The 27,771-nt window shown below is 46.7% G+C and overlaps 8 non-coding genes and 43 pseudogenes across 8 annotated transcripts; all 51 read right to left on the bottom strand.

Annotated features, from left to right (window-relative positions):
* Positions 1-20: 20 nt before the first annotated feature.
* Positions 21-139, bottom strand: LOC148261672 (5S ribosomal RNA). The gene has a single exon (XR_015820666.1). It is a non-coding gene; the product is annotated as a 5S ribosomal RNA (ribosomal RNA).
* A 235-nt stretch (positions 140-374) lies between these two features.
* LOC148261673 (5S ribosomal RNA) lies at positions 375-493 on the bottom strand (annotated as a pseudogene).
* A 205-nt stretch (positions 494-698) lies between these two features.
* LOC148261674 (5S ribosomal RNA) lies at positions 699-817 on the bottom strand (annotated as a pseudogene).
* A 561-nt stretch (positions 818-1,378) lies between these two features.
* Positions 1,379-1,497, bottom strand: LOC148261675 (5S ribosomal RNA; annotated as a pseudogene).
* A 559-nt stretch (positions 1,498-2,056) lies between these two features.
* On the bottom strand, positions 2,057-2,175 carry LOC148261676 (5S ribosomal RNA; annotated as a pseudogene).
* A 562-nt stretch (positions 2,176-2,737) lies between these two features.
* Positions 2,738-2,856, bottom strand: LOC148261677 (5S ribosomal RNA; annotated as a pseudogene).
* Positions 2,857-3,065: 209 nt separating this feature from the next.
* LOC148261678 (5S ribosomal RNA) lies at positions 3,066-3,184 on the bottom strand (annotated as a pseudogene).
* Positions 3,185-3,388: 204 nt separating this feature from the next.
* Positions 3,389-3,506, bottom strand: LOC148261679 (5S ribosomal RNA; annotated as a pseudogene).
* Positions 3,507-4,066: 560 nt separating this feature from the next.
* On the bottom strand, positions 4,067-4,185 carry LOC148261680 (5S ribosomal RNA). Its single transcript, XR_015820293.1, has one exon. It is a non-coding gene; the product is annotated as a 5S ribosomal RNA (ribosomal RNA).
* Positions 4,186-4,717: 532 nt separating this feature from the next.
* On the bottom strand, positions 4,718-4,836 carry LOC148261681 (5S ribosomal RNA). Its single transcript, XR_015819977.1, has one exon. It is a non-coding gene; the product is annotated as a 5S ribosomal RNA (ribosomal RNA).
* Positions 4,837-5,045: 209 nt separating this feature from the next.
* LOC148261682 (5S ribosomal RNA) lies at positions 5,046-5,164 on the bottom strand (annotated as a pseudogene).
* An 880-nt stretch (positions 5,165-6,044) lies between these two features.
* LOC148261683 (5S ribosomal RNA) lies at positions 6,045-6,163 on the bottom strand (annotated as a pseudogene).
* A 1,240-nt stretch (positions 6,164-7,403) lies between these two features.
* Positions 7,404-7,522, bottom strand: LOC148261684 (5S ribosomal RNA; annotated as a pseudogene).
* A 204-nt stretch (positions 7,523-7,726) lies between these two features.
* LOC148261685 (5S ribosomal RNA) lies at positions 7,727-7,845 on the bottom strand (annotated as a pseudogene).
* A 1,200-nt stretch (positions 7,846-9,045) lies between these two features.
* On the bottom strand, positions 9,046-9,164 carry LOC148261686 (5S ribosomal RNA; annotated as a pseudogene).
* Positions 9,165-9,365: 201 nt separating this feature from the next.
* Positions 9,366-9,484, bottom strand: LOC148261687 (5S ribosomal RNA; annotated as a pseudogene).
* A 562-nt stretch (positions 9,485-10,046) lies between these two features.
* On the bottom strand, positions 10,047-10,165 carry LOC148261688 (5S ribosomal RNA; annotated as a pseudogene).
* Positions 10,166-11,319: 1,154 nt separating this feature from the next.
* On the bottom strand, positions 11,320-11,438 carry LOC148261689 (5S ribosomal RNA). The gene has a single exon (XR_015820458.1). It is a non-coding gene; the product is annotated as a 5S ribosomal RNA (ribosomal RNA).
* A 202-nt stretch (positions 11,439-11,640) lies between these two features.
* Positions 11,641-11,759, bottom strand: LOC148261690 (5S ribosomal RNA; annotated as a pseudogene).
* Positions 11,760-12,606: 847 nt separating this feature from the next.
* On the bottom strand, positions 12,607-12,725 carry LOC148261691 (5S ribosomal RNA; annotated as a pseudogene).
* A 414-nt stretch (positions 12,726-13,139) lies between these two features.
* Positions 13,140-13,258, bottom strand: LOC148261692 (5S ribosomal RNA; annotated as a pseudogene).
* Positions 13,259-13,461: 203 nt separating this feature from the next.
* LOC148261693 (5S ribosomal RNA) lies at positions 13,462-13,579 on the bottom strand (annotated as a pseudogene).
* Positions 13,580-13,815: 236 nt separating this feature from the next.
* Positions 13,816-13,934, bottom strand: LOC148261694 (5S ribosomal RNA; annotated as a pseudogene).
* A 205-nt stretch (positions 13,935-14,139) lies between these two features.
* LOC148261695 (5S ribosomal RNA) lies at positions 14,140-14,258 on the bottom strand (annotated as a pseudogene).
* A 205-nt stretch (positions 14,259-14,463) lies between these two features.
* LOC148261696 (5S ribosomal RNA) lies at positions 14,464-14,582 on the bottom strand (annotated as a pseudogene).
* A 560-nt stretch (positions 14,583-15,142) lies between these two features.
* LOC148261697 (5S ribosomal RNA) lies at positions 15,143-15,261 on the bottom strand (annotated as a pseudogene).
* A 210-nt stretch (positions 15,262-15,471) lies between these two features.
* On the bottom strand, positions 15,472-15,590 carry LOC148261698 (5S ribosomal RNA; annotated as a pseudogene).
* Positions 15,591-15,796: 206 nt separating this feature from the next.
* On the bottom strand, positions 15,797-15,915 carry LOC148261699 (5S ribosomal RNA). Its single transcript, XR_015819998.1, has one exon. It is a non-coding gene; the product is annotated as a 5S ribosomal RNA (ribosomal RNA).
* Positions 15,916-16,124: 209 nt separating this feature from the next.
* Positions 16,125-16,243, bottom strand: LOC148261700 (5S ribosomal RNA; annotated as a pseudogene).
* Positions 16,244-16,447: 204 nt separating this feature from the next.
* LOC148261701 (5S ribosomal RNA) lies at positions 16,448-16,566 on the bottom strand (annotated as a pseudogene).
* Positions 16,567-17,089: 523 nt separating this feature from the next.
* On the bottom strand, positions 17,090-17,208 carry LOC148261702 (5S ribosomal RNA; annotated as a pseudogene).
* A 205-nt stretch (positions 17,209-17,413) lies between these two features.
* On the bottom strand, positions 17,414-17,532 carry LOC148261703 (5S ribosomal RNA; annotated as a pseudogene).
* A 562-nt stretch (positions 17,533-18,094) lies between these two features.
* On the bottom strand, positions 18,095-18,213 carry LOC148261704 (5S ribosomal RNA; annotated as a pseudogene).
* A 559-nt stretch (positions 18,214-18,772) lies between these two features.
* LOC148261705 (5S ribosomal RNA) lies at positions 18,773-18,891 on the bottom strand. Its single transcript, XR_015820553.1, has one exon. It is a non-coding gene; the product is annotated as a 5S ribosomal RNA (ribosomal RNA).
* Positions 18,892-19,453: 562 nt separating this feature from the next.
* Positions 19,454-19,572, bottom strand: LOC148261706 (5S ribosomal RNA; annotated as a pseudogene).
* A 206-nt stretch (positions 19,573-19,778) lies between these two features.
* On the bottom strand, positions 19,779-19,897 carry LOC148261707 (5S ribosomal RNA; annotated as a pseudogene).
* A 206-nt stretch (positions 19,898-20,103) lies between these two features.
* Positions 20,104-20,222, bottom strand: LOC148261708 (5S ribosomal RNA; annotated as a pseudogene).
* A 209-nt stretch (positions 20,223-20,431) lies between these two features.
* On the bottom strand, positions 20,432-20,550 carry LOC148261709 (5S ribosomal RNA; annotated as a pseudogene).
* A 204-nt stretch (positions 20,551-20,754) lies between these two features.
* Positions 20,755-20,873, bottom strand: LOC148261710 (5S ribosomal RNA; annotated as a pseudogene).
* A 560-nt stretch (positions 20,874-21,433) lies between these two features.
* On the bottom strand, positions 21,434-21,552 carry LOC148261711 (5S ribosomal RNA; annotated as a pseudogene).
* A 204-nt stretch (positions 21,553-21,756) lies between these two features.
* On the bottom strand, positions 21,757-21,875 carry LOC148261712 (5S ribosomal RNA; annotated as a pseudogene).
* A 560-nt stretch (positions 21,876-22,435) lies between these two features.
* Positions 22,436-22,554, bottom strand: LOC148261713 (5S ribosomal RNA; annotated as a pseudogene).
* Positions 22,555-22,758: 204 nt separating this feature from the next.
* On the bottom strand, positions 22,759-22,877 carry LOC148261714 (5S ribosomal RNA; annotated as a pseudogene).
* A 560-nt stretch (positions 22,878-23,437) lies between these two features.
* On the bottom strand, positions 23,438-23,556 carry LOC148261715 (5S ribosomal RNA; annotated as a pseudogene).
* Positions 23,557-23,762: 206 nt separating this feature from the next.
* LOC148261716 (5S ribosomal RNA) lies at positions 23,763-23,881 on the bottom strand. Its single transcript, XR_015820876.1, has one exon. It is a non-coding gene; the product is annotated as a 5S ribosomal RNA (ribosomal RNA).
* Positions 23,882-24,090: 209 nt separating this feature from the next.
* LOC148261717 (5S ribosomal RNA) lies at positions 24,091-24,209 on the bottom strand (annotated as a pseudogene).
* Positions 24,210-24,768: 559 nt separating this feature from the next.
* LOC148261718 (5S ribosomal RNA) lies at positions 24,769-24,887 on the bottom strand (annotated as a pseudogene).
* Positions 24,888-25,449: 562 nt separating this feature from the next.
* Positions 25,450-25,568, bottom strand: LOC148261719 (5S ribosomal RNA; annotated as a pseudogene).
* A 209-nt stretch (positions 25,569-25,777) lies between these two features.
* LOC148261720 (5S ribosomal RNA) lies at positions 25,778-25,896 on the bottom strand (annotated as a pseudogene).
* A 549-nt stretch (positions 25,897-26,445) lies between these two features.
* LOC148261721 (5S ribosomal RNA) lies at positions 26,446-26,564 on the bottom strand. Its single transcript, XR_015820114.1, has one exon. It is a non-coding gene; the product is annotated as a 5S ribosomal RNA (ribosomal RNA).
* Positions 26,565-27,123: 559 nt separating this feature from the next.
* On the bottom strand, positions 27,124-27,242 carry LOC148261722 (5S ribosomal RNA; annotated as a pseudogene).
* Positions 27,243-27,771: the final 529 nt, after the last annotated feature.

The following is a 27,771-nucleotide window of genomic DNA, read 5'->3' on the forward strand; positions in this document are numbered from 1 at the left end:
ACGACCCGTCTAAAAAAAAATTGGTGTGACACGAGGACTTCCCAGGAGGTCACCCATCCGAGTACTAATCTCGCCCAAGCACACTTCACTGCGGAGTTCTGATGGGATCCGGTGCATTAGTGCTGGTATGATCGCACCTGTTTAATTTCGGGCATCAAATACATAAACTCATTCCCCTTTCTTCCCCCTCCCGTCATTTGTTTCCTTGTGCGTGCGCACTGCACCTCCCGTTCTCGTTCTAGTATCAAGTAAAATGCTACAGCGCCGTGACTCACTTTTGCGAATAAACCTGAGGACCATAATTCAAGTCGCGCGTAACGTCGAAAGAATCATCTGCAAAAAAATGGGTGCAACACAAGGACTTCACGAGAAAATGGGTGAAATATAAGGACTTCGCAGGAGGTAACCCATGCTAGTACTACTCTCGCCCAAGCACCCTTACCTACAGAGTTCTGATAGAATCTGTTGCGTTAGTGCTGGTATGATCTCACCTGTTTCATTTCGTGCTGAAAATACATACACTCCTTCTCCTTCCCTCCCCCTCCCATCAATTGTTTCCTTGTGCGTTCACACTGCACCTCTCCTTCTCGTTCTAATATCGATTAAAATGCCCCTGCTTCTTGACTCACATTTGCGTATAAACCAGCAGACCCTAGTTCCAGTCGCGCGTAACGTCGAACGACCCGTCTGAAAATAAATTGGTACGACACGAGGACTTCCCAGGAGGTCACCCATCCGAGTACTACTCTCTCCCAAGCACATTTAACTGCGGAGTTCTGATGGGATCCGGTGCATTGATGCTGGTATGATCGCACCCGTTTAATTTTGGGCTACGAATACATATATTCCTTCTCCTTTCTTCCCCCTCCCGTCATTTGTTTCCTTGTGCGTGCGCACTGCACCTCCCATGCTCGTTCTAATATCAAGTAAAATGCTTTGGTGCCGTGACTCACATTTGCGAATAAAACTGAGGACCAAAATTCAAGTCGCGCATATCGTCGAAAGAATCATCTGCAAAAAAATGGGTGGAACACGACGACTTCCTAAGAAAATGGGTGAAATATAAGGACTTCGCAGGAGGTCACCCATCCTAGTGCTACTCTCGCCCAAGCACCCTTAACTTGCGGAGTTCTTATAGAATCCGTTGCATTGGTGCTGGTATGATTGCTCATGTTTCATTCTGCGCTGCAAATACATACACTTTTTCTCCCTCCATCCCCCCTCCCGTCATTTGTTTCCTTCTGCGTGCACTCTGCATCTCTCCCTCTCGTTCTAATATCGATTAAAATGCCCCTGCTTCTTGACTCACATTTGCGTATAAACCAGCGGACCCTAGTTCCAGACGCGCGTAACGTCGAACGACCCGTCTGAAAAAAAATTGGTGGGACACGAGGACATCCCAAGAGGTCACCCATTCGAGTACTAATCTCGCCCAAGCACACTTCACTGCGGAGTTCTGATTGGATCTGGTGCATTACTGCTGGTATGATCGCACCTGTTTAATTTCGGGCTGCAAATACATAAACTCATTCCCCTTTCTTCCCCCTCCCATCATTTGTTTCTTTGTGCATGCGCACTGCACCTCCTGTTCTCGTTCTAATATCAAGTAAAATGCTACAACGCCGTGACTCACATTTGCGAATAAACCTGAGGACCATAATTCAAGTCGCGCGTAACGTCGAAAGAATCATCTGCAAAAAAGTGGGTGCAACACGAGGACTTCACAAGAAAATGGGTGAAATATAAGGACTTCGCAGGAGGTAACCCATGCTAGTACTACTCTCGCCCAAGCACCCTTACCTACGGAGTTCTGATAGAATCCGTTGCATTAGTGTTGGTATGATCGCACCTGTTTCATTTCGTGCTGAAAATACATACACTCCTTCTCCTTCCCTCCCCCTCCCATCAATTGTTTCCTTGTGCGTTCACACTGCACCTCTCCTTCTCGTTCTAATATAGATTAAAATGCCCCTGCTTCTTGACTCACATTTGCGTATAAACCAGCGGACCCCAGTTCCAGTCGCGCGTAACGTCGAACGATCCGTCTGAAAATAAATTGTTGCGACACAAGGACTTCCCAGGAGGTCACCCATCCGAGTACTACACTCGCCTAAGCACACTTAACTGCGGAGTTCTGATGGGATCCGGTGCATTAGTGCTGGTATGATCGCACCCGTTTAATTCTGCGCTGCAAATACATAAACTCCTTCTCCTTTCTTCCCCCTCCCGTCATTTGTTACCTTGTGCGTGCGCACTGCACCTCCCGTGCTCGTTCTAATATCAAGTAAAATGCTATGGTGCCGTGACTCACATTTGCGAATAAACCTGAGGACCATAATTCAAGTTGTGCGTAACGTCGAAAGAATCATCTGCAAAAAAATGGGTGCAACACGAGGACTTCCTAAGAAAATTGGTGAAATATAAGGACTTCGCAGGAGGTCACCCATCCTAGTGCTACTCTCGCCCAAACACCCTTAACATGCGGAGTTCTGACAGAATCCGTTGCATCGGTGCTGGTATGATTGCTCATGTTTCATTCTGCGCTGCAAATACATACACTTTTTCTCCCTCCATCCCCCCTCCCATCATTTATTTCCTTGTGCGTGCACTCTGCATCTCTCCATCTCTTTCTAATATCGATTAAGATGCCCCTGCTTCTTGACTCACATTTGCGTATAAACAGGTGGACCCTAGTCCCAATCGCGCGTAACGTCGAACAACCCGTCTGAAAAGAAAATTAGTGCGACACGAGGACTTCCCAAGAGGTCAACCATCCGAGTACTACTCTCGCCCAAGCACACTTAACTGCGGAGTTTTGATGGGATCCGGTGCATTAGTGCTGGTATGATCGCACCTGTTTAATTTCGCGCTGCAAAAACATAAACTCCTTCTCCTTTCTTCCCCCTCCTGTCATTTGTTTCCTTGTGCGTGCGCACTGCACCTCTCATTCTCGTTCAAATATCAAGTAAAATGCCACGATGTCATGACTCACATTTGCGAATAAATCTGCGGACCATAATTACAGTCGCGCGTAACGTCGAACGGCACCTCTGAAAAAAAGAAAAGGGGTGCAACACGAGAACTTCCCAGGAGGTAACCCATCATTGTACTACTTTCGCCAAAGCACACTTAACTGCGGAGTTCTGATGGGATCTAGTGCATTTGTGCTGGTGTGACCGCACCTGTTTAATTTCGTGCTGAAAATACATACACTCCTTCTTCCCTCCCCCCCTCCCATCATTTGTTTCCTTGTGCGTTCACACTGCACCTCTCCTTCTCGTTCTAATATCGATTAAAATGCCCCTGATTCTTGACTCACATTTGCGTATAAACCAGCGGACCATAGTTCCAGTCGCGCGTAACGTCGAACGACCCATCTGAAAAAAAATTGTTGCGATACGAGGACTTCCCAAGAGGTCATCCATCCGAGTACTACTCTCGCCCAAGCAAACTTAGCTGCAGAGTTCTGATGGGATCCAGTGCATCAGTGCTGATATGATGCCACTTGTTTAATTTTGCGCTTCAAATACTTACACTCCTTCTCTTTTCTGCCTCCTCCCGTCATTTGTTTCCTTGTGCGTGCGCACTGCACCTCCCGTACTCGTTCTAATATAAAGTAAAATGCCACGGCGACCTGACTCACATTTGCGAATAAACCTGAGGACCAAAATTCAAGTCGCGCGTAACGTCGAAAGAATCATCTGCAAAAAAATGGGTGCAACACGAGAACTTCACAAGAAAATGGGTGAAATATAAGGACTTCGCAGGAGGTAACCCATGCTAGTACTACTCTCGCCCAAGCACCCTTACCTACGGAGTTCTGATAGAATCCGTTGCATTAGTGCTGGTATCATCGTACCTGTTTCATTTCGTGCTGAAAATACATACACTCCTTCTTCTTCCCTCCCCCACCCATCAATTGTTTCCTTGTGCGTTCACACTGCACCGCTCCTTCTCGTTCTAATATCGATTAAAATGCCCCTGCTTCTTGACTCACATTTGCGTATAAACCAGCGGAACCTAGTTCCAGTCGCGCGTAACGTCGAACGACTCATTTGAAAAAAAATTGGTGCGACACGAGGACTTCGCAGGAGGTCACCCATCCGAGTACTACTCTCGCCCAAGCACACTTAACTGCGGAGTTCTGATGGGATCCGGTGCATTAGTGTTGGTATGATCGCACCCGTTTAATTCCGCGCTGCAAATACATAAACTCCTTCTCCTTTCTTCCCCCTCCCGTCATTTGTTTCCTTGTGCGTGCGCACTGCACCTACCGTGCTCGTTCTAATATCAAGCAAAATGCTATGGTGCCGTGATTCACATTTGCGAATAAACCTGAGGACCATAATTCAAGTCGTGCGTATCGTCGAAAGAATTATCTGCAAAAAAATGGGTGAAATATAAGGACTTCGCAGGAGGTCACCCATCCTAGTGCTACTATCGCCTAAGCACCCTTAACTTGTGGAGTTTTGATAGAATCTGTTGCATTGGTGCTGGTATGATTGCTCATGTTTCATTCTGTGCTACAAATACATACACTTTTTCTCCCTCCATCCCCCCTCCCATCATTTGTTTCCTTGTGCGTGCACTCTGCATCTCTCATTCTCGTACTAATATCGATTAAAATGCCCCTGCTTCTTGACTCACATTTGCGTATAAACCAGTGGACCCTAGTTCCAGTAGCGCGTAACATCGAACCACCCGTCTGGAAAAAAAATTAGTGCGACACGAGGACTTCCCAGGAGGTCACCCATCCGAGTACTACTCTCGCCCAAGCACATTTAACTGCGGAGTTCTGATGGGATCCGGTGTATTATTGCTGGTATGATCGCACCTGTTTAATTTCGCGCTGCAAATACATAAACTCATTCTCCTTTCTTCCCCCTCCCGTCATTTTTTTCCTTGTGCGTGCGCACTGCACCTCTCGTTCTCGTTCAAATATCAAGTACAATGCCACGGCGCCGTGACTCACATTTGCGAATAAATCTGCGGACCATAATTAAAGTCGTGCGTAACGTTGAACGACACATCTGAAAAAAAGAAAATGGGTGCAACACGAGAACTTCCCACGGGGTAACTCATAATTGTACTACTTTCACCAAAGCACACTTAACTGCGGAGTTCTGATGGGATCCGGTGCATTCGTGCTGGTATGATCGCACCTGTTTAATTTTGCGCTGCAAATCCATAAACTCATTCCCCTTTCTTCCCCCTCCCGTCATTTTTTTCCTTGTGCGTGCGCACTGCACCTCCCGTGCTCCTTCTAATATAAAGTAAAATGCTACGGTGCCGTGACTCACATTTGCGAATAAACCTGAGGACCATAATTCAAGTCGCGCGTATCGTCGAAAGAATCATCTGCAAAAAAATGGGTGCAACACAAGGACTTCCTAAGAAAATGGGTGAAATATAAGGACTTCGCATGAGGTCACCCATCCGAGTACTTTTCTCGCCCAAGTACCCTTAACTGCGGAGTTCTGATAGAATCCGTTGCATTTGTGCAGGTATGATCCCTCATGTTTCATTCTGCACTGCAAATACATACACTCTTTCTCCTTCCAACCCCCCTCCCGTCATTTGTTTCCTTGTGCGTGCACTCTGCATCTCTCTTTCTCTTTCTAATATCAAGTAATATGCCCCGGCACCGTGACTCACCTTTGCAAATGAACTAGCGGTTTATAATTCCATTCGCGCGTAACGTCGAACAACCCATCCGAAAAAAAAATAGGTGCAACATGAGGGCTTCCCAGGTGGTGACCCATCCGAGTTCTACTCTCGCCCAACACTTAATTGCGAGGTTCTGATGGGATCCGGAGCTTTAGTGCTGGTATGATCGCACCTGTTTAATTTCGTGCTGCAAATACATACACTCCTTCTCATTTTTTCCCCTCCCGTCATTTGTTTCCTTGTGCGTTCACACTTCACCTCTCATTCTCGTTCTAATATCGATTAAAATGCCCCTACTTCTTGACTCATATTTGCGTATAAACCAGCGGACCCTAGTTCCAACGCGCGTAACGTCGAACGACCTGTCTGAAAAAAAATTGGTGCGACACGAGGACTTCCCAGGAGGTCACCCATCCGAGTACTAATGTCGCCCAAGCACACTTCACTGCGGAGTTCTGATGGGATCCGGTGCATTAGTGCTGGTATTATCGCACCTGCTTAATTTTGCGCTGCAAATACATAAATTCATTCCCCTTTCTTCCCCCTCCCGTCATTTGTTTCCTTGTGCGTACGCACTGCACCTCCTGTTCTCGTTCTAATATCAAATAAATAGCTACAGCGCCGTGACTCACATTTGCGAATAAACTTGAGGACCATAATTCAAGTCGCGCGTAACGTCGAAAGAATCATCTGCAAAAAAATGAGTACAACACGAGGACTTCACAAGAAGATGGGTGAAATATAAGGACTTCGCAGGAGATAACCCATGCTAGTACTACTCTCGCCCAAGCACCCTTACATACGTAGTTCTGATAGAATCCGTTGCATTAGTGCTGGTATGATCGCACCAGTTTAATTTCGCGCTGCAAATACATAAACTCCATCTCCTTTCTTTCCCCTCCCGTCATTTGTTTCCTTGTGCGTGCGCACTGCACCTCTCGTTCTCGTTCAAATATCAAGTAAAATGGCACGGCACCGTGACTCACATTTGCGAATAAATCTGCGGACCATAATTAAAGTCGCGCATAACGTCGACCGGCACATCTGAAAAAAAAAAATGGGTGCAACACGAGAACTTCCCAGGAGGTAACCCATCATTGTACTACTTTCGCCAAAGCACCCTTAACTGCTGAGTTCTGATGGGATCAGTACATTAGTGCTGGTATGATGCCACTTGTTTAATTTTGCGCTTCAAATACATACACTCCTTCTCTTTTCTTCCTCCTCCCGTTATTTGTTTCCTTGTGCGTGCGCACTGCACCTCCCGTACTCGTTCTAATATAAAGTAAAATGCCACGGCGCCGTGACTCACATTTGCGAATAAACCTGCGGACCATAAATCAAGTCGCGCGTAACGTCAAAAGAATCATCTGCAAAAAGATGGGTGCAACACGAGGACCTCCCAAGAAAATGGGTGAAATATATGGAATTCGCAGGAGGTCACCCATCCGAGTACTTTTCTCGCCCAAGCACCCTTAACTGCGGAGTTCTGGTAGAATCCGTTGCATTAATGCTGGCATGATCCCTCATGTATCATTCTGCACTGCAAATACATACACTCTTTCTCCTCCCATCCCCTAACCCGTCATTTGATTCCCTGTGCATGGACTCTGCACCTCTCTTTCTCGTTATAATATCAAGTAATATGCCCCGGCACCGTGACTCACCTTTGCAAATGAACCAGCGATTTATAATTCCAATCGCGCGTAACGTCGAACAACCCATCAGAGAAAAAAAAGGTGCAACACGAGGGCTTGCCAAGTGGTCACCCATCCGAGTACTACTCTCGCCCAAGAACACCTAACTGCGGAGTTCTGATGGGATCCGAGGCTTTAGTGCTGGTATGATCGCACCTGTTTAATTCCGCGCTGCAAATACATACACTCCTTCTCCTTTCTTCCCCCTCCGTCATTTGTTTCCTTGTGCGTTCACACTTCATCTCTACTTCTCGTTCTAATATCGATTAAAATGCCCCTGCTTCTTGACTCACATTTGCGTATAAACCAGCGGACCCTAGTTCCAGACTCGCGTAACGTCGAACGATCCGTCTGAAAAAAAATTAGTGCGACACGAGGACTTTCCAGGAGGTCACCCATCCGAGTACTACTCTCGCCCAAGCACACTTAACTGCAGAGTTCTGATGGGATCCGGCGCATTAGTGCTGGTATGATCGCACCCGTTTAATTCCGCGCTGCAAATACATAAACTCCTTCTCCTTTCTTTCCCCTCCCGTCATTTGTTTCCTTGTGGGTGCGCACTGCACCGCCCGTGCTCGTTCTAATATCAACTAAAATGCTACGGTGTTGTGACTCACATTTGCGAATAAACCTGAGGACCATAATTCAAGTCGCGCGTATCGTCGAAAGAATCATCTGCAAAAAAATGGGTGCAACACGAGGACTTCCTAAGAAAATGGGTGAAATATAAGGACTTCGCAGGAGGTCACCCATCCTAGTGCTACTCTCGTCCAAGCACCCTTAACTTGCGGAGTTCTGAAAGAATCCGTTGCATTGGTGCTGGTATGATTGCTCATGTTTCATTCTGCGCTGCAAATACATACACTTTTTCTCCCTCCATCCCCCCTCCCGTCACTTGTTTCCTTGTGTGTGCACTCTGCACCTCCCGTACTCGTTCTAATATCAAGTAAAATGCCACGACGCCGTGACTCACATTTGCGAATAAACCTGCGGACCATAAATCAAGTCGCGCGTAACGTCAAAAGAATTCTGATGAACCATCCGAGTACTAATCTCGCCCAAGCACGCTTAACTGCAGAGTTCTGATGGGATCCAGTGCATTAGTGCTGGTATGATGCCACTTGTTTAATTTTGCGCTTCAAATACATACACTCCTTCCCTTTTCTTCCTCCTCCCGTAATTTGTTTACTTGTGAGTGCGCACTGCACCTCCCGTACTCGTTCTAATATCAAGTAAAATGCCACGACGCCGTGACTCACATTTGCGAATAAACATGCGGACCATAAATCAAGTCGCGCATAACGTCAAAAGAATCATCTGCAAAAAGATGGGTGCAACACGAGGACCCCAAGAAAATGGGTGAAATATAAGGAATTCGCAGGAAGTCACCCATCCGAGTACTTTTCTCGCCCAAGTACCCTTAACTGCGGAGTTCTGATAGAATCCGTTGCATTAGTGCTAGTATGATCCCTCATGTTTCATTCTGCAGTGCAAATACATACACTCTTTCTCCTCCTATCCCCCCTCCCGTTATTTGTTTCCTTGTGCGTGCACTCTACATCTCTCTTTCTCGTTCTAATATCAAGTAATATGCCCCGGCACCGTGACTCACCTTTGCAAATGAACCAGCGGTTTATAATTCCATTCGCGCGTAACATCGAACAACCCATCCGAGAAAAAAAAGGTGCAACACGAGGGCTTCCCAAGTGGTCACCCATCCGATTACTACTCTCGCCCAAGCACACCTAACTGCGGAGTTCTGATGGGATCCGGGGCTTTAGTGCTGGTATGATCGCACCTGTTTAATTTTGCGCTGCAAATACATACACTCCTCCTTTCTTCCCCCTCCGTCATTTGTTTCCTTGTGCGTTTACACTCCATCTCTCCTTCTCGTTCTAATCTCGATTAAAATGCCCCTACTTCTTGACTCACATTTGCGTATAAACCAGCGGACCCTAGTTCTAGACGCGCGTAACGTCGAACGACCCGTCTGAAAAAAAATTGGTGCGACACGAGGACTTCCTAGGAGGTCACCAATCCGAGTACTACTCTCGCCCAAGCACACTTAACTGCGGAGTTCTGATGGGATCCGGCGCATTAGTGCTGGTATGATCGCACCCGTTTAATTCCGCGCTGCAAATACATAAACACCTTCTCCTTTCTTTCCCCTCCGGTCATTTGTTTCCTTGTGCGTGCGCACTGCACCTCCCGTGCTCGTTCTAATATCAAGTAAAATGCTAAGGTGCCATGACTCACATTTGTGAATAAACCTGAGGACCATAATTCAAGTCGCGCGTATCGTCGAAAGAATCATCTGCAAAAAAATGGGTGCAACACGAGGACTTCCTAAGAAAATGGGTGAAATATAAGGACTTCGCAGGAGGTCACCCATCCTAGTGCTACTCTCGCCCTAGCACCCTTAACTTGCGGAGTTCTGATAGAATCCGTTGCATTGGTGCTGGTATGATTGCTCATGTTTCATTCTGCGCTGCAAATACATACACTTTTTCTCCCTCCAACCCCCCTCCCGTCATTTGTTTCCTTGTGCGTGCACTCTGCATCTCTCCTTTTCGTTTTAATATCGATTAAAATGCCCCTGTTTCTTGACTCACATTTGAGTATAAACAAGTGGACCCTAGTTCTAGTCGCGCGTAACGTCAACCGACCCGTCTAAAAAAAAAATTAATGCGACACGAGGACTTCCCAGGAGGTCACCCATTTGAGTACTACTCTCGCCCAAGCACACTTGACTGCGGAGTTCTGATGGGATCCGGTGCATTAGTGTTGGTATGATCGCACCTGTTTAATTTCGCGCTGTAAATACATAAACTCCTTCACCTTTCTTCCCCCTCCCGTCATTTGTTTCCTTGTGCGTGCACTCTGCATCTCTCTTTCTCGTTATAATAGAAAGTAATATGCCCCGGCACCGTGACTCACCTTTGCAAATGAACCAGCAGTTTATAATTTTATTCGCGTGTAACGTCGAACAACCCATCCGAAAAAAAATAGGTGCAACACGAGGGCTTCCCAGGTGGTCACCCATCCGGGGCTTTAGTGCTGCTATGATCGCACCTCTTTAATTTCGCGTTGCAAATACATACACTCCTCCTTTCTTCCCCCTCCAGTCATTTGTTTCCTTGTGCGTTCACACTACACCTCTCATTCTCGTTCTAATATCGATTAAAATGCCCCTGATTCTTGACTCACATTTGCGTATAAACCAGCGGACTATAGTTCCAGTCGCGCGTAACGTCGAACGACCCATTTGAAAAAAAATTATTGCGATACTAGGACTTCACAAGAGGTCATCCATCCGAGTACTACTCTCGCCCAAGCACGCTTAACTGCAGAGTTCTGATGGGATCATGTGCATTAGTGTTGGTATGATGCCACTAGTTTAATTTTGCGCTTCAAATACATACACTCCTTCTCTTTTCCTCCTCCTCCCGTCATTTGTTTCCTTGTGCGTGCGCACTGCACCTCCCGTACTCGTTCTAATATCAAGTAAAATGCCACGGCGCCGTGACTCACATTTGCGAATAAACCTGCGGACCATAAATCAAGTCACGCGTAACGTCGAAAGAATCATCTGCAAAAAGATGGGTGCAACACGAGGACCTCCCAAGAAAATAGGTTAAATATAAGGACTTCGCATGAGGTCACCCATCCGAGTACTTTTCTCGCCCAAGCACCCTTAACTGCGGAGTTCTGATAGAATCCGTTGCATTAGTGCTGGTATGATCCCTCATGTTTCATTCTGCACTGCAAATACATACACTCTTTCTCCTCCCATCCACCCTCCCGTCATTTGTTTCCTTGTGCGTGCACTCTGCATCTCTCTTTCTCGTTCTAATATCAAGTAATATGCTCCGGCACCGTGACTCACCTTTGCAAGTGAACCAGCGGTTTATAATTCCATTCGCGCGTAACGTCGAACAACCCATCCGAAAAAAAATTGGTGCAACACGAGAGCTTCCCAGGTGGTCACCCATCCGAGTACTACTCTCGCCCAAGCACACTTAACTGCGGAGTTCTGATGGGATCCGGGGCTTTAGTGCTGCTATGATCGCACCTCTTTAATTTCGCGCTGCAAATACATACACTCCTCCTTTCTTCCCCCTCCCGTCATTTGTTTCCTTGTGCGTTCACACTTCACCTCTCATTCTCGTTCTAATATCGATTAAAATGTTCCTGCTTCTTGACTCACATTTGCGTATAAACCAGCGGACCCTAACTCCAGACGCGCGAAACATCGAACGACCAGTCTGAAAAAAAATTTGTGCGACACGAGGACTTCCCAGGAGGTCAACCATCCGAGTACTAATCTCGCCCAAGCACACTTAACTGCGAAGTTCTGATGGGATCCGGGGCTTTAGTGCTGGTATGATCGCACCTGTTTAGTTTCGCACTGCAAATACATACACTCCTTCTCTTTTCTTCCCCCTCCCATCATTTGTTTCCTTGTGCGTGCGCGCTACCCCTCCTGTTCTCGTTCTAATATCAAGTAAAATGCTACAGCGTCGTGACTCACATTTGCGAATAAACCTGAGAACCATAATTCAAGTCGCGCGTAACGTCGAAAGAATCATCTACAAAAAAATTGGTACAACACGAAGACTTCGCAAGAAAATGGGTGAAATATAAGGACTTCACAGGAGGTAACCCATGCTAGTACTACTCTCGCCCAAGCACCCTTACCTACGGAGTTCTGATAGAATCCGTCGCATTAGTGCTGGTATGATAGCACCTGTTTCATTCTGCGCTACAAATACATACACTTTTTCTCCTTCCCTCCCCCTCCCATCAATTGTTTCCTTGTGCGTTCACACTGCACCTCTCCTTCTCGTTCTAATATCGATTAAAATGCCCCTGATTCTTGACTCACATTTGCGTATAAACCAGCGGACCATAGTTCCAGTCGCGCGTAACGTCGAACGACCCATCTAAAAAAAATTGTTGCGATACGAGGACTTCCCAAGAGGTCACCCATCCTAGTTCTGATGGGATCCAGTGCATCAGTGCTGGTATGATGCCACTTGTTTAATTTTGCGCTCCAAATACATACACTCCTTCTCCTTTCTTCCCCCTCCCGTCATTTGTTTCCTTGTGCGTTCACACTTCACCTCTCATTCTCGTTCTAATATCGATTAAAATACCCCTGCTTCTTGACTCACTTTTGCGTATAGACCAGCGGACCCTAGCTCCAGACGCGCGTAACGTCAACAACCCATCTGAAAAGAAATTTGTGCGACACAAGGACTTCCCAGGAGGTCGCCCATCCGAGTACTAATCTCGCCCAAGCACACTTCACTACGGAGTTCTGATGGGATCCGGTGCATTAGTGCTGGTATGATCCCACCTGTTTAATTTCGCGCTGCAAATACATAAACTCATTCCCCTTTCTTCCCCCTCGCGTCATTTGTTTCCTTGTGCGTGCGCACTGCACCTCCCGTTCTCGTCCTAATATCAAGTAAAATGCTACAGCACCGTGACTCATATTTGCGAATAAACCTGAGGACCATAATTCAAGTCGCGCGTAACGTCGAAAGAATCATCTGCAAAAAAATGGGTGCAACACGAGGACTTCACAAGAAAATGGGTGAAATATAAGGACTTCGCATGAGGTCACCCATCCGAGTACTTTTCTCGCCCAAGCACCCTTAACTGCGGAGTTCTGATAGAATCCGTTGCATTTGTGCTGGTATGATCTCTCATGTTTCATTCTGCGCTTCAAGTCGCGCGTAACGTCCAACGGCACATCTGAAAAAAAGAAAATGGGTGCAACACGAGAACTTCCCAGGAGGTAACCCATCATTGTACTACTTTCGCCAAAACACACTTAACTGCGGAGTTCTGATGGGATCCGGTGCATTTGTGCTGGTGTGACCGCACCTGTTTAATTTCGTGCTGAAAATACAAACACTCCTTCTTCCCTCCCCCCCACCCATCATTTGTTTCCTTGTGCGTTCACACTGCACCTCTCCTTCTCGTTCTAATATCGATTAAAATGCCCCTGATTCTTGACTCAAATTTGCGTATAAACCAGCGGACCATAGTTCCAGTTGCGCGTAACGTCGAACGACCCATCTAAAAAAAATTATTGCGATACGAGGACTTCCCAAGAGGTCACCCATCCGAGTACTACTCTCGCCTAAGCACACTTAGCTGCAGAGTTCTGATGGGATCCAGTGCATCAGTGCTGATATGATGCCACTTGTTTAATTTTGCGCTTCAAATACTTACACTCCTTCTCTTTTCTGCCTCCTCCCGTCATTTGTTTCCTTGTGCGTGCGCACTGCACCTCCCGTACTCGTTCTAATATAAAGTAAAATGCCACGGTGCCGTGACTCACATTTGCGAATAAACCTGCGGACCATAAATCAAGTCGCGCGTAACGTCGAAAGAATCATCTGCAAAAAGATAGGTGCAACACGAGGACCTCCAAAGAAAATGGGTGCAACACGAGAACTTCTCAAGTGGTCACCCATCCGAGTACTACTCTCGCCCAAACACACTTAACTGCGGAGTTATGATGGGATCGGTTGCATTAGTGCTGGTATGATCGCACCTGTTTCATTCTGCACTGCAAATACATAAACTCCTTCTCCTCCCTTCCCCCCTCACGTCATTTGTTTCCTTGTGCGTGAACTCTGCATCTCTCTTTCTCGTTCTAATATCAAGTAATATGCCCCGGCACCGTGACTCACCTTTGCAAATGAACCAGCGGTTTATAATTCCAATCGCGCGTAACGTCGAACAACCCATCCGAAAAAAATAGGTGCAACACGAGGGCTTCCCAAGTTGTCACCCATCCGAGTAATACTCTCGCCCAAGCACACTTAAGTGCGGAATTCTGATGGGATCCGGGGCTTTAGTGCTGGTATGATCGCACCTGTTTAATTTCGCGCTGCAAATACATACACTCCTTCTCCTTTCTTCCCGCTCCGGTCATTTGTTTCCTTGTGCGTTCACACCTCACCTCTCATTCTCGTTCTAATATCGATTAAAATGCCCCTGCTTCTTGACTCACATTTGCATATAAACCAGCGGACCCTAGTTCCAGACGCGCGTAACGTCGAACGGCCTGTCTGAAAAAAAATTGGTGCGACACGAGGACTTCCCAGGAGGTCACCCATCCGAGCACTAATCTCGCCCAAGCACACATTACTGCGGAGTTCTGATGGGATCCGGTGCATTACTGCTGGTGTGATCGCACCTGTTTAATTTCCCGCTGCAAATACATAAACTCATTCCCCTTTCTTCCCCCTCCCGTCATTTGTTTCCTTGTGCGTGCGCACTGCAGCTCCCGTTCTCGTTCTAATATCAAGTAAAATGCCACGGCGCCGTGACTCACATTAGCGAATAAATCTGCGGACCATAAATCAAGTCGCGCGTAACGTCGAAAGAATCATCTGCAAAAAGATGGGTGCAACACGAGGACCTCCCAAGAAAATGGCTGAAATATAAGGACTTCCCAGGAGGTCACCCATCCGAGTACTTTTCTCGCCCAAGCAACTTTAACTGCGGAGTTTTGATAGAATCCATTGCATTAGTGCTGGTATGATCCCTCATGTTTCATTCTGCACTGCAAATACATACACTCTTTCTCCTCCCATCCCCCCTCCCGTCATTTGTTTCCTTGTGCGTTCACACTTCACCTCTCATCCTCGTTCTAATATCGATTAAAATGCTCCTGCTTCTTGACTCACATTTGCGTATAAACCAGCGGACCCTAATTCCAGACGCGCGTAACATCGAACGACCAGTCTGAAAAAAAATTTGTGCGACACGAGGACTTCCCAGGAGGTCAACCATCCGAGTACTAATCTCGCCCAAGCACACTTAACTGCGGAGTTCTGATGGGATCCGGTGCATTAGTGCTGGTTTGATCGCACCCTTTTAAGTTCGCGCTGCAAATACATAAACTACTTCTCCGTTCTTCCCCCTCCCGTCATTTGTTTCCTTGTGCGTGCGCACTGCACCTCTCGTTCTCGTTCAAATATCAAGTAAAATGCCAGAGCGCCGTGACTCACATTTGCGAAAAAATCTGTGGACCATAATTAAAGTTGCGCGTAACGTCGAACGGCACATCTGAAAAAAAAGAAAATGGGTGCAACAAGAGAACTTTCCAGGAGGTAACCCATCAATGTACTACTTTCGTCAACGCACACTTAACTGCGGAGTTCTGATGGGATCCGGTGCATTTGTGCTGGTGTGACCGCACCTGTTTAATTTCGGGCTGAAAATACATACATTCCTTCTTCCCTCCCCCCCTCCCATCATTTGTTTCCTTGTGCATTCACACTGCACCTCTCCTTCTCGTTCTAATATCGATTAAAATGGCCCAGATTCTTGACTCACATTTGCGTATAAACCAGCGGATTATAGTTCCAGTCGCGCGTAACGTTGAACAACCCGTCTGAAAAAAAAAATTAGTGCGACATGAGGACTTCCCAGGAGGTCACCCATCCAAGTACTACTCTCGCCCAAGCACACTTAACTGCGGAGTTCTGATGGGATCCGGTGCATTAGTGCTGGTATGATCGCACCCGTTTAATTTTGCGCTGCAAATACATAAACTTCTTCTCCTTTCTTCCCCCTCCCGTCATTTGTTTCCTTGTGCGTGCGCACTGCACCTCTCATTCTCGTTTAAATATCAAGTAAAATACCACAGCGCCGTGACTCACATTTGCGAATAAATCTGCGGACCATAATTAAAGTTGCGCGTAACGTCGAACGGTACATCTGAAAAAAAGAAAATGGGTGCAACACGAGAACTTCCCTGGAGGTAATCCATCATTGTACAACTTTCACCAAAGCACACTTAACTGCGGAGTTCTGATGGGATCCGGTGCATTTGTGCTGGTGTGACCGCACCTGTTTAATTTCGTGCTGAAAATACATACACTCCTTCTTCCCTCCCCCCCTCCCATCATTTGTTTCCTTGTGCGTTCACACTGCACCTCTCCTTCTCATTCTAATATCGATTAAAATACCCCTGATTCTTGACTCACATTTGCGTATAAACCAGTGGACCATAGTTCCAGTCGCGCGTAACGTCGAACGACCTGTCTGAAAAAAAATTTGTGCAACACAAGGATTTCCCAAGAGGTCACCCATTCGAGTACTACTCTCGCCCAAGCACACTTAACTGCAGAGTTCTGATGGGATCCAGTGCATTAGTGCTGGTATGATCGCACCCGTTTAATTTCGCGCTGCAAATACATAAACTCCTTCTCCTTTCTTCCCCTTCCCGTCATTTGTTTCCTTGTGCGTGCGCACTGCACCTCCTGTGCTCGTTCTAATATCATGTAAAATACGACGGTGTCGTGACTCACATTTGCGAATAGACCTGAGGACCATAATTCAAGTCGCGCGTAACGTCGAAAGAATCATCTGCAAAAAAATGGGTGCAACACGAGGACTTCACAAGAAAATGGGTGAAATATAACGACTTCGCAGGAGGTAACCCATGCTAGTACTATTCTCGCCCAAGCACCCTTACCTACGGAGTTCTGATAGAATCCGATGCATTAGTGCTGGTATGACCGCACCTGTTTAATTTCATGCTGAAAATACATACATTCCTTCTTCCCTCCCCCCCTCCCATCATTTTTTTCCTTGTGCATTCACACTGCACCTCTCCTTCTCGTTCTAATATCGATTAAGGAGTGTATGTATAATTCCATTCGCGTGTAACGTCAAACAACCCATCCGAAATAAAATAGGTGCAACACGAGGGCTTCCCAAGTGGTCACCCATCCGAGTACTACTCTCGCCCAAACACACTTAACTGCGGAGCTCTGATGGGATGCCAAGCTTTAGTGCTGGTATGATCGCACCTGTTTAATTTCGCACTGCAAATACATACACTCCTTCTCCTTTCTTCCCCCTCCCGTCATTTGTTTCCTTGTGCGTTCACACTTCACCTCTCATTCTCGTTCTAATATCGATTAAAATGCCCCTGCTTCTTAACTCACATTTGCGTATAAACCAGCAGACCCTAGTTCCAGACGCGCGTAACGTCGAACGACCCATCTGAAAAAAAATTGGTGCGACACGAGGACTTCCCAGGAGGTCACCCATCCGAGTACTAATCTCGTCCAAGCACACTTCACTGCGGAGTTCTGAGGGTATCCGGTGCATTAGTGCTGGTATGATCCCACCTTTTTAATTTTGCACTGCAAATACATAAACTCATTCCCCTTTCTTCCCCCTCCCGTCATTTCTTTCCTTGTGCGTGCGCACTGCACCTCCCGTTCCCGTTTTAATATCAAGTAAAATGCTACGGTGCCGTGACTCACATTTGCGAATAAACCTGAGGACCATAATTCAAGTCGCGCGTATCGTCGAAAGAATCATCTGAAAAAACTGGGTGCAACACGAGAACTTCCTAAGAAAATGGGTGAAATATAAGGACTTCGCAGGAGGTCACCCATCCTAGTGCTACTCTCGCCCAAGCATCCTTAACTTGCGGAGTTCTGATAGAATCCGTTGCATTGGTGTTGGTATGATTGCTCATGTTTCATTATGCGCTTCAAATACATACATTTTTTCTCCCTCCATCCCCCCTCCCGTCATTTGTTTCCTTGTGCGTGCACTCTCCATCTCTCTTTCTCGTTCTAATATTTATTAAAATGCCCCTGCTTCTTGACTCACATTTGCGTATAAACCAGTGGACCATAGTTCCAGTCGCGCGTAACGTCGAACGACCCATCTGAAAAAAAAAATTAGTGCGACTCGAGGACTTCCCAGGAGGTCACCCATCCGAGTACTACTCTCGCCCAAACACACTTAAATGCGGAGTTCTGATGGGATCTGGTGCATTAGTGCTGGTATGATCGCAGCTGTTTAATTTTGCGCTGTAAATACATAAACTCATTCCCCTTTCTTCCCCCTCCCGTCATTTGTTTCCTTGTGCGTGCGCACTGCACCTCCCGTTCTCGTTCTAATATCAAGTAAAATTCTACAGCGCCGTGACTCACATTTGCGAATAAACCTGAGGACCATAATTCAAGTCGCGCGTAACGTCGAAAGAATCATTTGCAAAAAAATGAGTGCAACACGAGGACTTCACAAGAAAATGGGTGAAATATAAGGACTTCGCAGGAGGTAACCCATGCTTGTACTACTCTCGCCCAAGCACCCTTACCTACGGAGTTCTGATAGAATCCGTTGCATTAGTGCTGGTATGATCGCACCTGTTTCATTTCGTGCTGAAAATACATACACTCCTTCTCCTTCCCTCCCCCTCTCATCAATTGTTTCCTTGTGCGTTCACACAGCACCTCTCCTTCTCGTTCTAATATCGATTAAAATGCCCTTGCTTCTTGACTCACAATTGCGTATAAACGACCGGACCCCAGTTACAGTCGCGCGTAACGTCGAACGACCCGTCTGAAAAAAAATTGGTGCGACACGAGGACTTCCCAGGAGGTCACCCATCCGAGTACTACTCTCGCCCGAGCACACTTAACTGCGGAGTTCAGGTGGGATCCGGTGCATTAGTGCTAGTATGATCGCACTAGTTTAATTTTGTGCTGCAAATACATAAACTCCTTCTCCTTTCTTCCCCTTCCCGTCATTTGTTTCCTTGTGCGTGCGCACTGCACCTCCCGTACTCGTTCTAATATCAAGTAAAATGCTACGGTGCCGTGACTCACATTTGCGAATAAACCTGAGGACCATAATTCAAGTCGCGCGTATCGTCGAAAGAATCATCTGCAAAAAAATGGGTGCAACACGAGGACTTCCTAAGAAAAAGGGTGAAATATAAGGACTTCGCATGAGGTCACCCATCCTAGTGCTACTCTCGCCCAAGCACCCTTAACTTGCGGAGTTCTGATAGAATCCGTTGCATTGGTGCTGGTATGATTGCTCATGTTTCATTCTGCGCTGCAAATACATACACTTTTTCTCCCTCCATCCCCCCTCCCGTCATTTGTTTACTTGTGCGTGCACTCTGCATCTCCCCTTCTCGTTCTAATATTGATTAAAATGCCCCTGCTTCTTGACTCACATTTGCGTATAAACCAGTGGACCCTCGTTCCAGTCGCGCTTAACGTCGAACGACCCGTCTGAAAAAAAAATTAGTGCGACACGAGGACTTCCCAGGAGGTCACCCATCCGAGTACTACTCTCGCACAAACACAATTAACTGCGGAGTTCTGATGGGATCCGGTGCATTAGTGCTCGTATGATCGCACCCGTTTAATTTTGCGTTGCAAATACATAAACTCTTTCTCCTTCCATCCCCCCTCCCGTCATTTGTTTCCTTGTGCGTGCACTCTGCATCTCTCTTTCTCGTTCTAATATCAAGTAATATGCCCCGGCACCGTGACTCACCTTTGCAAATGAACCAGCGTTTTATAATTCCATTCGCGCGTAACGTCGAACAACCCATCCGAAAAAAAATAGGAGCAACACGAGAGCTTCCCAGGTGGTCACACATCCGAGTACTACTCTCGCCCAAGCACACTTAACTGCGGAGTTCTGATGGGATCCGGAGCTTTAGTGCTGGTAGGATCGCACCTGTTTAATTTCGCGCTGCAAATACATACACTCCTTCTCTTTTCTTCCCCCTCCCGTCATTTGTTTCCTTGTGCGTGCGCACTGCACCTCTCGTTCTCGTTCAAATATCAAGTAAAATGCCACGGCGTCGTGACTCACATTTGCGAATGAATCTGCGGACCATAATTAAAGTCGCGCGTAACGTCGAACGACCCGTCTGAAAAAAAAATTAGTGCGACACGAGGACTTCCCAGGAGGTCTCCAATCCGAGTACTACTCTCGCCCAAGCACACTTAACTGCGGAGTTCTGATGGGATCCGGTGCAATAGTGCTGGTATGATCGCACCTGTTTAATTTTGCGCTTCAAATACATAAACTCCTTATCCTTTCTTCCCCTTCCCGTCATTTGTTTCCTTGTGCGTGCGCACTGCACCTCTCGTTCACGTTCAAATATAAAGTAAAATGCCACGGCGCCGTGACTCACATTTGCGAATAAATCTGTGGACCATAATTAAAGTCGCGCGTAACGTCGAACGGCACATCTGAAAAAAAGAAAATGGGTGCAACACGAGAACTTCCCAAGAGGTAACCCATCATTGTACTACTTTCGCCAAACCACACTTAACTGCGGAGTTCTGATGGGATCCGGTGCATTCGTGCTGGTGTGACCGCACCTGTTTAATTTCGTGCTGAAAATACATACACTCCTTCTTCCCTCGCTTCCTCCCATCATTTGTTTCCTTGTGCGTTCACACTGCACCTCTCCTTCTCGTTCTAATATCGATTAAAATGCCCCTGATTCTTGACTCACATTTGCGTATAAACTAGCGGACCATAGTTCCAGTCGCGCGTAACGTCGAACGACCCGTCTGAAAAAAAATTGGTGCGACACGAGGACTTCCCATGAGGTCACCCATCCGAGTACTACTCTCGCCCAAGCACGCTTTACTGCAGAGTTCTGATGGGATCCAGTGCATTAGTGTTGGTATGATGCCACTTGTTTAATTTTGCGCTTTAAATACATACACTCCTTCCCTTTTCTTCATCCTCCCGTCATTTGTTTCCTTGTGCGTGCGCACTGCACCTCCCGTACTCATTCTAATATCAAGTAAAATGCCACGGCGCCGTGACTCACATTTGCAACTAAACCTGCGGACCATAAATCAAGTCGCGCGTAACGTCCAAAGAATCATCTGCAAAAAGATGGGTGCAACACGAGTACCTCCCAAGAAAATGGGTGAAATATAAGGACTTCGCAGGAGGTCACCCATCCGAGTACTTTTCTCGCCCAAGCACCCTTAACTGCGGAGTTCTGATAGAATTCGTTGCATTAGTGCTGGTATGATCCCTCATGTTTCATTCTGCACTGCAAATACATACACTCTTTCTCCTCCCATCCCCCCTCCCGTCATTTGTTTCCTTGTGCGTGCACTCTGCATCTCTCTTTCTCGTTCTAATATCAAGTAATATGCCCCGGCACCGTGACTCACCTTTGTAAATGAACCAGCGGTTTATAATTCCATTCGCGCGTAACGTCGAACAACCCATCCGAGAAAAAAAAGGTGCAACACGAGGGCTTCCCAAGTGGTCACCCATCCGAGTACAACTCTCGCCCAAGCACACCTAACTGCGGAGTTCTGATGGGATCCGGGGCTTTAGTGCCGGTATGATCGCACCTGTTTAAGTTCGCGCTGCAAATACATACACTCATTCTCCTTTCTTCCCCCTCCGTCATTTGTTTCCTTGTGCGTTCACACTTCATCTCTCCTTCTCGTTCTAATATAGATTAAAATGCTCCTGCTTCTTGAGTCACATTTGGGTATAAACCAGCGGACCCTAGTTCCAGACGCGCGTAGCGTCGAACGACCCGTCTGAAAAAAAATTGGTGCGACACGAGGACTTCCCAGGAGGTCACCCATCCGAGTACTAATCTCGCCCAAGCACACTTAAGTGCGGAGTTCTGATGGGATCTGGTGCATTAGTGCTGGTATGATCGCAGCTATTTAATTTCGCGCTACAAATTCATAAACTCATTCCCCTTTCTTCCCCTCCCCGTCATTTGTTTCCTTGTGCGTGCGCACTGCACCTCTCGTTCTCGTTCTAATATCAAGTAAAATGCTACAGCGCCGTGACTCACATTTGCGAATAAACCTGAGGACCATAAAACAAGTCGCGCGTAACGTCGAAAGAATCATCTGCAAAAAAATTGGTGTAACACGAGGACTTCACAAGAAAATGGGTGAAATATAAGGACTTCGCAGGAGGTAACCCATGCTAGTACTACTCTCGCCTACGCACCCTTACCTACGGAGTTCTGATAGAATCCGTTGCATTAGTGCTGGTATGATCGCACCTGTTTCATTTCGCGCTGCAAATACATACACTCCTTCTCATTTCTTCCCCCTCCCGTCATTTGTTTCCTTGTGCCTGCGCACTGCACCTCTCGTTCTCGTTCAAATATTAGGTAAAATGCCACGGCACCGTGACTCACATTTGTGAATAAATCTGCGGACTATAATTAAAGTCGCGCGTAACGTCGAACGGCACATCTAAAAAAAAAATGGGTGCAACACGAGAACTTCCCAGGAGGTAACCCATCATTGTACTACTTTCGCCAAAGCACACATAACTGCGTAGTTCTGATGGGATCCGGTGCATTTGTGCTGGTGTGACCGCACATGTTTAATTTCGTGCTGAAAATACATACACTCGTTCTTCCCTCCCCACCTCCCATCATTTGTTTCCTTGTGCGTTCACACTGCACCTCTCCTTCTCTTTATAATATCGATTAAAATGCCCCTGATTCTTGACTCACATTTGCGTATAAACCAACGGACCATAGTTCCAGTCGCGCGTAACGTCGAACGACCCATCTGAAAAAAAATTGTTGCGATACGAGGACTTCCCAAGAGGTCACCCATGCGAGTACTACACTCGCCCAAGCACACTTAACTGCAGAGTTCTGATGGGATCCAGTGCATTAGTGCTGGTATGATCGCATCCGTTTAATTCCGCGCTGCAAATACATAAACTCCTTCTCCTTTCTTCCCCCTCCCGTCATTTGTTTCCTTGTGCGTGCGCACTGTACCTCCCGTACTCGTTCTAATATCAAGTAAAATGCCACGGCGCCGTGACTCACATTTACGAATAAACCTGCGGACCATAAATCAAGTCGCGCGTAACGTAGAAAGAATCATCTGTAAAAAGATGGGTGCAACACGAGGACCTACAAGGAAAATGGGTGAAATATAAAGACTTGGCATGAGGTCACCCATCCGAGTACTTTTCTCGCCCAAGCACCCTTAACTGCGGAGTTCTGATAGAATCCGTTGCATTAGTGCTGGTATGATCCCTCATGTTTCATTCTGCACTACAAATACATACACTCTTTCTCCTCCCATCCCCCCTTTCGTCATTTGTTTCCTTGTGCGTGCACTCTACATCTCTCTTTCTCGTTCTAATATCAAGTAATATGCCCCGGATCCGTGACTCACCTTTGCAAATGAACCAGCGGTTTATAATTCCATTCGCGCGTAACGTCGAACAACCCATCCGAAAAAAAATAGGTACAACACGAGGGCTTCCCAAGTGGTCACCCATCCGAGTACTACTCTCGCCCAAGTGCACTTAACTGCGGAGTTCTAATGGGATCCGGGGCTTTAGTGCTGGTATGATCGCACCTGTTTAATTTCGCGCTGCAAATATATACACTCCTTCTCCTTTCTTCCCCCTCCCATCATTTGTTTCCTTGTGCGTTAACACTTCACCTCTCATTCTCGTTCTAATATCGATTAAAATGCCCCTGCTTATTGACTCACATTTGCGTATAAACCAGTGGACCCTACTTCCAGTCGCGCGTAACGTCGAACGACCCGTCTGAAAAAAAAATTAGTGCGACACGAGGACTTCCCAAGAGGTCACCCATCCGAGTACTACTCTCGCCCAAGCACACTTAACTGCGGAGTTCTGATGGGATCCGGTGCATTAGTGCTGGTATGATCGCACCTGTTTAATTTTGCGCAGCAATTACATAAACTCCTTCTCCTTTCTTCCCCCTCCCGTCATTTATTTCATTGTGCGTGCCCACTGCACCTCTCGTTCTCGTTCAAATATCAAGTAAAATGCCACGACACCGTGACTCACATTTGGGAATAAATCTGCGGACCATAATTAAAGTCGCGCGTAACGTCGAACGGCACATCTGAAAAAAAGAAAATGGGTACAACACGAGAACTTCCCACGAGGTAACCCATCATTGTACTACTTTCGCCAAAGCACACTTAACTGCGGAGTTCTGATGGGATCCGGTGCATTTGTGCTGGTATAATCGCACCTGTTTAATTTCGCGCTGCAAATACATACACTCATTCCCCTTTCTTCCCCCTCCCGTCATTTGTTTCCTTGTGCGTGCGCACTGTACCTCCCGTTCTCGTTCTAATATCAAGTAAAGCGCCACGGCGCCATGACTCACATTTGCGAATAAACCTGAGGACCATAATTCAAGTCGCGCGTAATGTCGAAAGAATCATCTGCAAAAAAATGGATGCAACACGAGGACTTCACAAGAAAATGGGTGAAATATAAGGACTTCGCAGGAGGTAACCCATGCTAGTACTACTCTCGCCCAAGCACCCTTACCTACGGAGTTCTGATAGAATCCATTGCATTAGTGCTGGTATGATCGCACCTGTTTCATTTCTTGCTTAAAATACATAAACTCCTTCTCCTTTCTTCCCCCTCCCATCAATTGTTTCCTTGTGCGTTCACACTGCATCTCTCCTTCTCGTTCTAATATCGATTAAAATGCCCCTGCTTCTTGACTCACATTTGCGTATAAACCAGCGGACCCTAGTTCCAGTCGTGCGTAACGTCGAACGACCCGCCTAAAAAAAAATTGGTGCGACACGAGGACTTCCCAGGAGGTCACCAATCCGAGTACTACTCTCACCAAAGCATACTTAACTGCGGAGTTCTGACGGGATCCGGTGCATTAGTGCTGGTATGATCGCACCTGTTTAATTCTGCGCTGCTAATAAATAAACTCCTTCTCCTTTCTTCCCCCTCCCGTCATTTGTTTCCTTGTGCGTGCGCACTGCACCTCCCGTGCTCCTTCTAATATAAAGTAAAATGCTACGGTGCCGTGACTCAGATTTTCGAATAAACCTGAGGACCATAATTCAAGTTGCGCGTATCGTCGAAAGAATCATCTGCAAAAAAATGGGTGGAACACGAGGACTTCCTAAGAAAATGGGTGAAATATAAGGACTTCGCATGAGGTCACCCATCCTAGTGCTACTCTCACTCAAGCACCCTTAACTTGCGGAGTTCTGATAGAATCCGTTGCATTGGTGCTGGTATGATTGCTCATGTTTCATTCTGCGCTGCAAATACATACACTTTTTCTCCCTCCATCCCCCCTCCCGTCATTTGTTTCCTTATGCGTGCACCCTGCATCTCTCCTTCTCGTTCTAATATCGATTAAAATGCCCATGCTTCTTGACTCACATTTGCGTAGAATCCAGTGGACCCAAGTTCTAGTCGTGCGTAACGTCGAACGACCCGTCTGAAAAAAAAATTAGTGCGACACGAGGACTTCCGAGGAGGTCACCCATCCGAGTACTACTCTCGCCCAAGCACACTTAACTGCGGAGTTCTGATGGGATCCGGTGCATTAATGCTGGTATGATCGAACCTGTTTAATTTCGCGCTGCAAATACATAAACTCCTTCTCCTTTATTCCCCCTCCCGTCATTTGTTTCCTTGTGCGTGCGCACTGCACCTCTCGTTCTCGCTCAAATATCAAGTAAAATGCCACGGCACCGTGACTCACATTTGCAAATAAATCTGTGGACCATAATTAAAGTCGCGCGTAACGTCAAACGGCACATCTGAAAAAAAGAAAATGGGTGCAACACGAGAACTTCCCACGAGGTAACCCATCATTGTGCTACTTTCGTCAAAGCACACTTAACTGCGGAGTTCTGATGGGATCCAGTGCATTTGTGCTGGTATGATCGCACCTGTTTAATTTCGCGCTGCAAATACATACACTCATTCCCCTTTCTTCCCCCTCCCGTCATTTGTTTCCTTGTGCGTGCGCACTGCACCTCCCGTTCTTGTTCTAATATCAAGTAAAATTCCACGGCGCCGTGGTGAATAAACCTGAGGACCATAATTCAAGTTGCGCGTAACGTCAAAAGAATCATCTACAAAAAAATAGGTGCAACACGAGGACTTCACAAGAAAATGGGTGAAATATAAGGACTTCGCAGGAGGTAACCCATGCTAGTACTACTCTCGCCCAAGCACCCTTACCTACGGAGTTCTGATAGAATCCGTTGCATTAGTGCTGGTATGATCGTACCTGTTTCATTTCGTGCTGAAAATACATACACTCCTTCTCCTTCCCTCCCCCTCCCATCAATTGTTTCCTTGTGCGTTCACACTGCACCTCTCCTTCTCGTTCTAATATCGATTAAAATGCCCCTGCTTCTTGACTCACATTTGCGTATAAACCAGCGGACCCTAGTTCCAGTCACGCGTAACGTCGAACGACCCGTCTGAAAAAAAATTGGTGCGACACGAGGACTTCCCAAGAGGTCACCCATCCGAGTACTACTCTCGCCCAAGCACACTTAACTGCGGAGTTCTGACGAGATCCGGTGCACTAGTGCTGGTATGATCGCACCTGTGTAATTTTACGCTGCAAATACATAAACTCATTCCCCTTTATTCCCCCTCCCGTCATTTGTTTCCTTGTGCGTGCGCACAGCACCTCCCGTTCTCATTCTAATATCAAGTAAAATTCTACAGCGCCGTGATTCACATTTGTGAATAAACCTGAGGACCATAATTCAAGTCGCGCGAAACGTCGAAAGAATCATCTGCAAAAATATGGGTGCAACACGAGGACTTCACAAGAAAATGGGTGAAATATAAGGATTTCGCAGGAGGTAACCGATGCTAGTACTACTCTCGCCCAAGCACCCTTACCTAAGGAGTTCTGATAGAATCCGTTGCATTAGTGCTGGTATGATCGCACCTGTTTCATTTCGTGCTGAAAATACATACACTCCTTCTCCTTCCCTCCCCCTCCCATCAATTGTTTCCTTGTGCGTTCACACTACACCTCTCCTTCTCGTTCTAATATCGATTAAAATGCCCCTGCTTCTTGACTCACAATTGCGTATAAACCAGCGGACCCTAGTTCCAGTCGCGCGTAACGTCGAACGACCCGTCTGAAAAAAAATTGGTGCGACACGAGGACTTCCCAGGAGGTCACCAATCCAAGGACTACTCTCTCCAAAGCACACTTAACTGCAAAGTTCTGACGGGATCTGGTGCATTAGTGCTGGTATGATCGCACTTGTTTAATTCCGCACTGCAAATACATAAACAACTTCTCCTTTCTTCCCCCTCCTGTCATTTGTTTCCTTGTGCGTGCGCACTGCACCTCCCGTGCTCCTTCTAATATAAAGTAAAATGCTATAGTGCCGTGACTCATATTTGTAAATAAACTTGAGGACCATAATTCAAGTCGCGCGTATCGTCGAAAGAAGCATCTGCAAAAAAATGGGTGGAACACGAGGACTTCCTAAGAAAATGGGTGAAATATAAGGACTTCGCATGTGGTCACCCATCCTAGTGCTACTCTCGCCCAAGCACCCTTAACTTGCGGAGTTCTGATAGAATCCGTTGCATTGGTGCTGGTATGATTGCTCATGTTTCATTCTGCGCTGCAAATACATACACTTTTTCTCCCTCCATCCCCCCTCCCGTCATTTGTTTCCTTGAGCGTGCACTCTGCATCTCTCCTTCTCGTTCTAATATCGATTAAAATGCCCCTGCTTCTTGACTCACATTTGCGTATAAACCAGTGGACCCTAGTTCCAGTCGC

This window comes from Carica papaya, chromosome 5 (genome assembly GCF_054855325.1).
Source record: "Carica papaya isolate Zhongbai chromosome 5, ASM5485532v1, whole genome shotgun sequence".
Classification (NCBI taxonomy): Eukaryota; Viridiplantae; Streptophyta; class Magnoliopsida; order Brassicales; family Caricaceae; genus Carica; species Carica papaya.